The 8,622-nt window shown below is 39.2% G+C and overlaps 2 long non-coding RNA genes across 6 annotated transcripts; one reads left to right on the top strand and one right to left on the bottom strand.

Annotated features, from left to right (window-relative positions):
- Positions 1-1,180: 1,180 nt before the first annotated feature.
- Positions 1,181-3,510, bottom strand: LOC126980645 (uncharacterized). Of its 2 annotated transcripts, XR_007733436.1 has the most exons (4): positions 2,890-3,510; positions 2,466-2,518; positions 1,883-1,988; positions 1,181-1,776 (listed from the first exon to the last, which is right to left on the bottom strand). It is a non-coding gene; the product is annotated as an uncharacterized LOC126980645 (long non-coding RNA). The 2 variants fall into 2 exon arrangements; XR_007733435.1 differs by lacking the exon at positions 1,181-1,776 and having other exon boundaries at positions 1,796-1,988.
- A 2,682-nt stretch (positions 3,511-6,192) lies between these two features.
- Positions 6,193-8,121, top strand: LOC126980294 (uncharacterized). 4 transcript variants are annotated; one of them, XR_007733056.1, is made up of 4 exons: positions 6,193-6,474; positions 6,655-7,273; positions 7,375-7,774; positions 7,973-8,121. It is a non-coding gene; the product is annotated as an uncharacterized LOC126980294 (long non-coding RNA). The 4 variants fall into 4 exon arrangements; XR_007733058.1 differs by having other exon boundaries at positions 6,193-6,494; positions 6,675-7,273; XR_007733057.1 differs by having other exon boundaries at positions 6,194-6,474; positions 7,476-7,774.
- The last annotated feature ends 501 nt before the right edge of the window (positions 8,122-8,622 follow it).

The raw sequence follows: 8,622 nt of genomic DNA, 5'->3' as shown, positions 1-8,622 counted from the left end.
CGTTAGATAATTGTGATAAAATCTGTGACTTGTTAAAAAAAAATATATGAAAAGTACAAACGAAGAATTTTCAAATGACTTACTCAGATACTAAAACATGAAGAGAAGTTAGATAATTGTGATAAAATATGTGACTTCTTAAATTTTGCAACATGAAGAAGACAAGCAAAAAATTCAAATGATGCTTTCTCAAAATATGGAATGAAAAGAAGAGTAATTAAGGAAATATGAATATGAATTGCGCTTTGTTAAGTTTTGGAACATAAATCACGCTTTTGTCTTGATCTGAAATGTAAAGAAGAGCAAGAAAAAAAAAAATACTCAGAGCGCACTTGTTAATTCTGTATTACGGAAAGAGAAAAAAAAAATGCAAATGACCTTTCTCAGTCCGTGAAATATGAAGAAGACTTGACAATATATTAAACAAAAATTGCGTTCAAATTTTAGAATGTATAAAAAAGACTAACAAAATGAAGAAACAGAAGAGAGTTATATCCAATCTTAACAAACATATATTGGAGATTTAAACACCTTTGCTCCACCATTCCTCACCTCTACCTGTTCCACCTCTCCTCACGGTGTCACGCGCAGCACCGATATTATGAAACGTCCTTCGCTGAGTGCCTTGTTAATTCTGCACTACGAAAAGAGAGCAACGAAAACAATCCAAATGACGCTTTATCTCAGTCTGTAAAATATGAAGGAGACTTGACAATTATATTAAACAGAAATTGCGTTCAAATTTTAGAATATATAAAAAAAGACTAACAAAACAAGGAAACAGAAGAGAGATATTCCCAGTCTTTACAAACATATACTGGACATTTAAACACCTTTGCTCCACCACTTCTCACCTGTCCTTACCTGTTCCTCCTCTCCTCACGGTGTCACGCGCAGCACCGATATTATGAAATGGCCTTCGCTGCGTCTTTCTTTGAATCCGCACAAACAACAATCTCCCTGAGCTGTTTTGATCTCCTTACATCACTTTAATACTTCTCACTTCATGTGGGTGTAAATATAATCCGCCTACGAAAGGGGATTAAAATAAAAGTTAAATAAAGACTTCAAACTCGTTGTACAGAGATTCAAAATGCAAGCTAGTCACGTTATACAAGCCTGTTACGTAGATTTATTAACACTCATTGATGAAACACTACATATCAAGCAACGGCGGTGGAGTAAAATAAATGTTTATTAAATACTTCATATTCCTGGTATAGAGATTTAAAAAACAAATGAGTTATGTTACAATAGCGAATTGAGTAGCTTTATCAAAACAGTGATAAAATAGTATGTATAATTTGAGTACGAGAATGGAAGAGGATAAATATTTAGTAAAGGCTTCAGATTCATTGTATAGAGATTCAAAATACAAGTTAATCATGATAGCCTATTGAGTAGCTTTATCAAAACACTTAGCAATATAAATGAGTTACACTTTAAGCAAATTACATCAGATAAAGCACAGAATCAAGAGTTAAACACGTCATAAAGCCCTATTGAGTAGCTTTATCAAAACACTTAGAATATGACATAGTTGAAACGTAAATAAATGGCATCAGACACAACACAGAATTAAGAACAGATATACATGTAAAAGAGAGCAAATAGAACAACCGGAGACTCGACTGATGGCTTATATGTTATCCGATCTCCTGCAGTTTGTTTGTTTTTTTCTTGACTGGCTTACGAGAGATCAGTTTTAGGTTAATCTACGTATTGTTGGTCTTGATTTTTCCTTACTGACATACGAGACATCAGTTTTAAGTTTACCTAATCAGTGTTCCTTTCCTTACTGACACACGAGACATCAGTTTTAAGTTTACCTAATCAGTGTTCCTTTCCTTACTGACACACGAGACATCAGTTTTAAGTTTACCTAATCAGTGTTCCTTTCCTTACTGACATACGAGACATCAGTTTTAAGTTTACCTAATCAGTGTTCCTTTCCTTACTGACACACGAGACATCAGTTTTAAGTTTACCTAATCAGTGTTCCTTTCCTTACTGACATAGGAGACATCAGTTTTAAGTTTACCTAATCAATGTTCCTTTCCTTACTGACACACGAGACATCAATTTTAAGTTCACCTAATCAATGTTCCTTTCCTTACTGACATACGAGACATCAGTTTTAAGTTCACCTAATCAATGTTCCTTTCCTTACTGACATACGAGACATCAGTTTTAAGTTCACCTAATCAATGTTCCTTTCCTTACTGACATACGAGACATCAGTTTTAAGTTCACCTAATCAATGTTCCTTTCCTTACTGACATACGAGACATCAATTTTAAGTTCACCTAATCAATGTTCCTTTCCTTACTGACATACGAGACATCAGTTTTAAGTTCACCTAATCAATGTTCCTTTCCTTACTGACATACGAGACATCAGTTTTAAGATTACCTAATCAGTGTTCCTTTCCTTACTGACATACGAGACATCAGTTTTAAGATTACCTAATCAGTGTTCCTTTCCTTACTGACATACGAGACATCAGTTTTAAGTTTACCTAATCAATGTTCCTTTCCTTACTGACATACGAGACATCAGTTTTAAGATTACCTAATCAGTGTTCCTTTCCTTACTGACATACGAGACATCAGTTTTAAGATTACCTAATCAGTGTTCCTTTCCTTACTGACACACGAGACATCAGTTTTAAGTTTACCTATTCAGTGTTCCTTTCCTTACTGACGTACGAGACATCAGTTTTAAGTTTACCTAATCAGTGTTCCTTTCCTTACTGACGTACGAGACATCAGTTTTAAGTTTACCTAATCAGTGTTCCTTTCCTTACTGACACACGAGACATCAGTTTTAAGTTTACCTAATCAGTGTTCCTTTCCTTACCGACACACGAGACATCAGTTTTAAGTTTACCTAATCAGTGTTCCTTTCCTTACTGACATACGAGACATCAGTTTTAAGTTTACCTAATCAGTGTTCCTTTCCTTACTGACGTACGAGACATCAGTTTTAAGTTTACCTAATCAGTGTTCCTTTCCTTACTGACATACGAGACATCAGTTTTAAGATTAATTTCATATTATTAGTTCTTATTTTTCATTACACACACACACCTCAAAGTCATGTGTGTGTTGCGAGATGCGAAAGATGAGACGGAGAGAGTAAGGACGCCAATCCACGCGTAATGTAACAAGGCTTTCCAGATTAAATTTATTCAGTCTATTTTTTGAGATGGTTTTGTTGGCTTACGCGCGAGAGATCAATGTCAGGCGTGGATCTAGAAACAGGGGGCTACTTTTTATTTTTGTTCTCATTTATTTGTTTGCCCTTGAGCTGCTTCCTGCACTGTAAAAAAAATATAAAAGTCATGTGCGGATTTAGATATAGCTGTCTTTTTTTTTCATTTGTTTTTGCCCTTGACCTGCTTTCTTTCCCTTACTGTAAAAAAAAGAAGAAAGACGAAGAATGAGGTAAAGAGTAACAGGGAAACCTATTACGGAGACTACCATTCTTTCATTCTTAGTAGGTTTTGAATTTTTGTCAGGAACGGCTGGGAACAAATATATAGTTAGACAGATAGATAAATAAATAGATAGATAAAGAGAGAGAGAGAGAGAGAGAGATGTAGAGAGAGAGAGAGGGAGGCTGAACAGTGACTAGGTAGGTTTGCTGTTGCTGTTGATTCAGAGCGTTAATTAAAAGCAATCAGGGCGCGGCACGAACCATGACGACTCGACAAACTTTACGAAACACACAACAGAGGGAGGAAAAGTCGCGCACAGGTGATTGCTTGCTTACCTGCGCCCGCCCCCCCCCCCCCCCCCCACACACACACACACACACACATACGCACCATTAGCATACAGTAAACACACAGTGATATAAATGGAATGCAAACATGAGAGATCGGCGGAAGGAAACCCAAAATTTGAATGGGACCGGACACACACACACACACACACACACACACACACACACACACACACACACACACACACACACACACACACACACACACATAAACACACGCCAAACTTACCGTCTCAAAACAAATTGCATCGTTGAGTCTGTATATATCGCTAGTAAACACACACACACACACACACACACACACACACACACACACACACACACACACACACACACACACACACACACACACACACACACACACACACACACACACACACACACACACACACACACACACACGTCAACGATTTTCAAGGCCAGATGGAAGGGAGAGGAAGGAATGAAGTGGAAATTTTAAACTGACAACAACAATTTATTTACAGACAGACAGACGGAAAAATGGAAACCCAGACACATAGAGACACATAGAAAGGCACACACACGTAGATAGATACAGAGATAACTAGATAGATAGAGTTAGGTAGGGAGTGGGACATTCAAACATACCATACAGACAGACAGACAGACACACACACACACACACACACACACACACACCACACTTAACAACATCGAAACCTATTACCACTTAACTCGAACCGTATGGAAAGAATCGTAACCTATTTGCATCTGTTCCATTACCCGCGGCCGCTAATAAATCCTCCCATCAGTTAAGGAATAATTGGACAGTGATATTAGCCGTGATTTCCCCGCAGAGTGATGTTGTATTTGTTGCCCAGCTCCTCCAACTCCGCCTCCTCCTCCTCTTCCGCTTCCTCCTCCTCCTCCTCCTTCTCGCTGCTTCTGCCTTCCGGGGTTTACAGAGCTCATGCCTATTGTGTTATGTATTAGCCTGGATCTGACCTTTCCTCTGTCTGGTTTTGAGGCACATGTTGATTGATTAATTGAGGGATAGATCCGTAAGCAGAGAGGCAGACACATACACAAGTAGATTGATAGATAGATAGATAGATAGGTAGATATGTGGAAGAATATATAGATGATTACGTAGTTAAGGTATGTAAGTAGACACGGATGCACACAGATAGAGAGAGAGAGAGAGAGAGAGAGGTAAAAAATTAGAAATATATGTAGATGGATTTTTATATAGATAGTTAGATAAGGACACACACACACAGATAGATAGATAGATAATTAGATGGATACATAGATAGATAGAGGGATACATAACTAGACTGGTAGATAGATATAAGCTCAAAGAATCAATCGTGCAAGAGAAATATTAGACAACGCTTCCTCTATCACCAAGAAGCCGCCGTGAGCTAGGATTGAACTCTCTGCCTCTGTGTGATATGCTGGCTTGACCCCACGACCCCGCCTCCCGCAGATAGATGTAGACGTTAATGAATAAATAGATAGAATAGATAGAGGTGCAGACAAAGGGGTAGATAAGTAGAAAAAGAGAAATCAAAGTCAGGTGTGGATCTAGAAATAGCGGGCTGCTGTTATTTTTTTTTTTCATTTATTTGTTTGCCCTTGAGCTGCTTCCTGTACTGTAAAAAAAATATGAAAAGTCACATGTGGATTTAGATATAGCTGGCTCCTTTAGCAGATAGATATAGATGTTAATGAATAAATAGATAGAATAGATAGATAGAGATGCAGACGAAGGGACAGATAGGGAAAACGAAACACTGACGGGTAGACGGATAGATTTTTTTTTTACAGCAAGGGAGACAGCTCAAGGGCACTAAAACAAAGAAGCAACAAAAAAAGACCTCCAGGCGCTGCTCCAATAAAAGGAACCAGAATAAGAGGTCAGAAAAGAGGTCAATTTCGGGACAAGAGGTTATGGAATAGATAATGAAATAGGTAGATAGACATATTGACGATTAGATAAAGAGGCAAATAGACTGACAGAGGTAGAGATAAACACATTGACAAAACCGAAGATAAATGGATAGATAGATAAATAGATAGATAGATAGGCAGCTAGATACATGTACCCGAAATTGACCTCTCTTTTGGGCACTCTTTACTTTTATCTTGTGGGAGCGGTGAGTAGCGGGCTTTTTTTTTTTTTCTACACCCTTTTTGTTGCCCTTAAGCCGTCTCCTTTGCTGTAGAAAGAAAAAAAAAACATTACAACAAGGGAAATGCAAAAACTTGATATATACTTTTTTTTCAAAACTTTTTCGCTTCATACAAAAAAAAAGAAAAGAAAAAAAATCCATTACCAGGCAGTTTCATATTATCTTATCGTCTTTGTCTCACCCGCCACTTCAGACCCTCTTCTACCTCCTCCTCCTCCTCTTCCTCCTCCTCCTCCACCTCCTTGTACTCTTCAACCTCTTCTCTTCTTACGTAATATCAGACCTTTTGTGTAACGTTAAAGGAACTAGTAATAACAAAAAAGTTTATTTGGGTGTTGGTAGTCATTCTCAAAACCGTATTTCTCCTCCCATATTACATTCTTCACATTCCATAACCAAGCGTACATACTACCTTCTAAAGCATTCCTAGACCTCACTTATAGGAGTGTGTGTGAGGGGGCAGGCAGGGCAGGTATGGGGCCATCAAGGTAGGTGTGGGACTGTCAGGGTAGGTGTGAGACTGTCAGGGTAGGTTTGGGGCTGTCAGGGTAGGTTTGGGGCTGTCAGGGTAGGTGTGGGACTGTCAGGGTAGGTGTGAGACTGTCAGGGTAGGTTTGGGGCTGTCAGGGTAGGTGTGAGACTGTCAGGGTAGGTTTGGGGCTGTCAGGGTAGGTGTGGGACTGTCAGGGTAGGTTTGGGGCTGTCAGGGTAGGTTTGGGGCTGTCAGGGAAGGTGTGGGGCTGTCAGGGCAGGTGTGAGACTGTCAGGGCAGGTGTGAAGTCATTAGGGTTGGTGTTTTTCGTGTTATTTCTGGACAGGTTTTCATTTCCTCATTTTTACGAGGGAGGGAAAGATATACAAAGGAATAGGAGTGTTTCTTTCCAGAGCTAATCAATTAACTTTTTATCTACGTTATTATGTTGACCCACTAAGTAATATCATGAATCTGACTGGCCGGTGGAATGTATGTGGATGGTGTGAGTGTAGCGTGGGTGAGGGTGTAGTTATGGGTGAGGATGTGGGTGTGAGGTGGGGTGGGTGGGGGCGGGGTAGCTCTGGGTGAGGATGTGGATGTGGGTGTGGGTGTGGGTGGATGAGCGTGGGTGTAGGTATGATTTGTATAGTAACAGTGCTTTTTCATCTATGTATTTCTCTATAACAACAAAACTCATTCATAAAACTCTTCATATTATTCACAGGCAACAATTCCACCCAAACAACTAACTCTCTCTAGTCTCCCCTCGCGTGCAACACCTTTACTCATATGACTTATTTATTTACATCATTAAAAACTCATAAATTAAACTCTCCATACAGGTAACAATGTACAGGTAACACATCCACTCAGACAACTTACTCTCACCTGTTTAACCTCACCTCTCATCATTAAGGATTCATACATTAAACTCTCCATACAGGTAACAATGTACAGGTAACACTTCCACTCAGACAACTTACTCTCACCTGTTTAACCTCACCTCTCATCATTAAGGATTCATACATTAAACTCTCCATACAGGTAACAATGTACAGGTAACACTTCCACTCAGACAACTTACTCTCACCTGTTTAACCTCACCTCTCATCATTAAGGACTCATAGATTAAACTCTCCATACAGGTAACAATGTACAGGTAACACTTCCACTCACAACTTACTCTCACCTGTTTAACCTCACCTCTCATCATTAAGGACTCATACATTAAACTCTCCATACAGGTAACAATGTACAGGTAACACTTCCACTCACAACTTACTCTCACCTGTTTAACCTCACCTCTCGTCATTAAGGACTCATAAATTAAACTCTTCATACAGGTAACAATGTACAGGTAACACTTCCACTCACAACTTACTCTCACCTGTTTAACCTCTCCTCTCATCATTAAGGACTCATAAATTAAACTCTTCATACAGGTAAGAATGTACAGGTAACGCTTCCACTCACAACTTACTCTCACCTGTTTAACCTCTCCTCTCATCATTAAGGACTCATAAATTAAACTCTTCATACAGGTAAGAATGTACAGGTAACACTTCCACTCAGACAACTTAATCTCACCTGTCTTATCTCACCTCTCACACCTTTACTCACCTGATTTCTTTATTTACATCATTACCATCTCATAAATTATACTCTTCTTACAATATACAGTTCACAGTTCTACTCAGACACCTTTACCTGCTTGCATCTTACCTCTCACACCTGTATTCACCTGGTTTATTTATTTACAGCATTAACATCTCATAAATAAATCACTCCAACACACTCAGTCACACCTTGAACTTTCACCTCAGTGCTCTCGGGTCTTGGTATCGTATAGTGTGTCTTAACCATAGGGCCAGTTCGACAGTCCAGCACAGTCATTGTAAGCGCCTAAACCAAACTATATTTTCCACAATGATCCGTTATTTCTACTCGGTACCAGATATTAAAGAGATTTTCTGTGTGGAATCCTAAATTTTCCTACTTTTTATATCAACGCCAAACACTATACAAGGAATTTTCGTCGTGTGTTGTGTTTGGCTGGGGAGCTTACAAACTTGCTGCATTGGACTGTAAGATTGGCCCTTAGTGAACAACAGCCAATGAGCGGCGCGGAGACCGTCACCCAAACAATGATGCCAAGTCCGCGAGTCACCCCTGAAGGATTAGCCCCGCCAGCTCTCGTGCAACCGA

The sequence above is a fragment of the Eriocheir sinensis genome, chromosome 44, assembly GCF_024679095.1.
Source record: "Eriocheir sinensis breed Jianghai 21 chromosome 44, ASM2467909v1, whole genome shotgun sequence".
Classification (NCBI taxonomy): domain Eukaryota; kingdom Metazoa; phylum Arthropoda; class Malacostraca; order Decapoda; family Varunidae; genus Eriocheir; species Eriocheir sinensis.
This window is presented reverse-complemented; position numbering and strand designations above follow the sequence as displayed.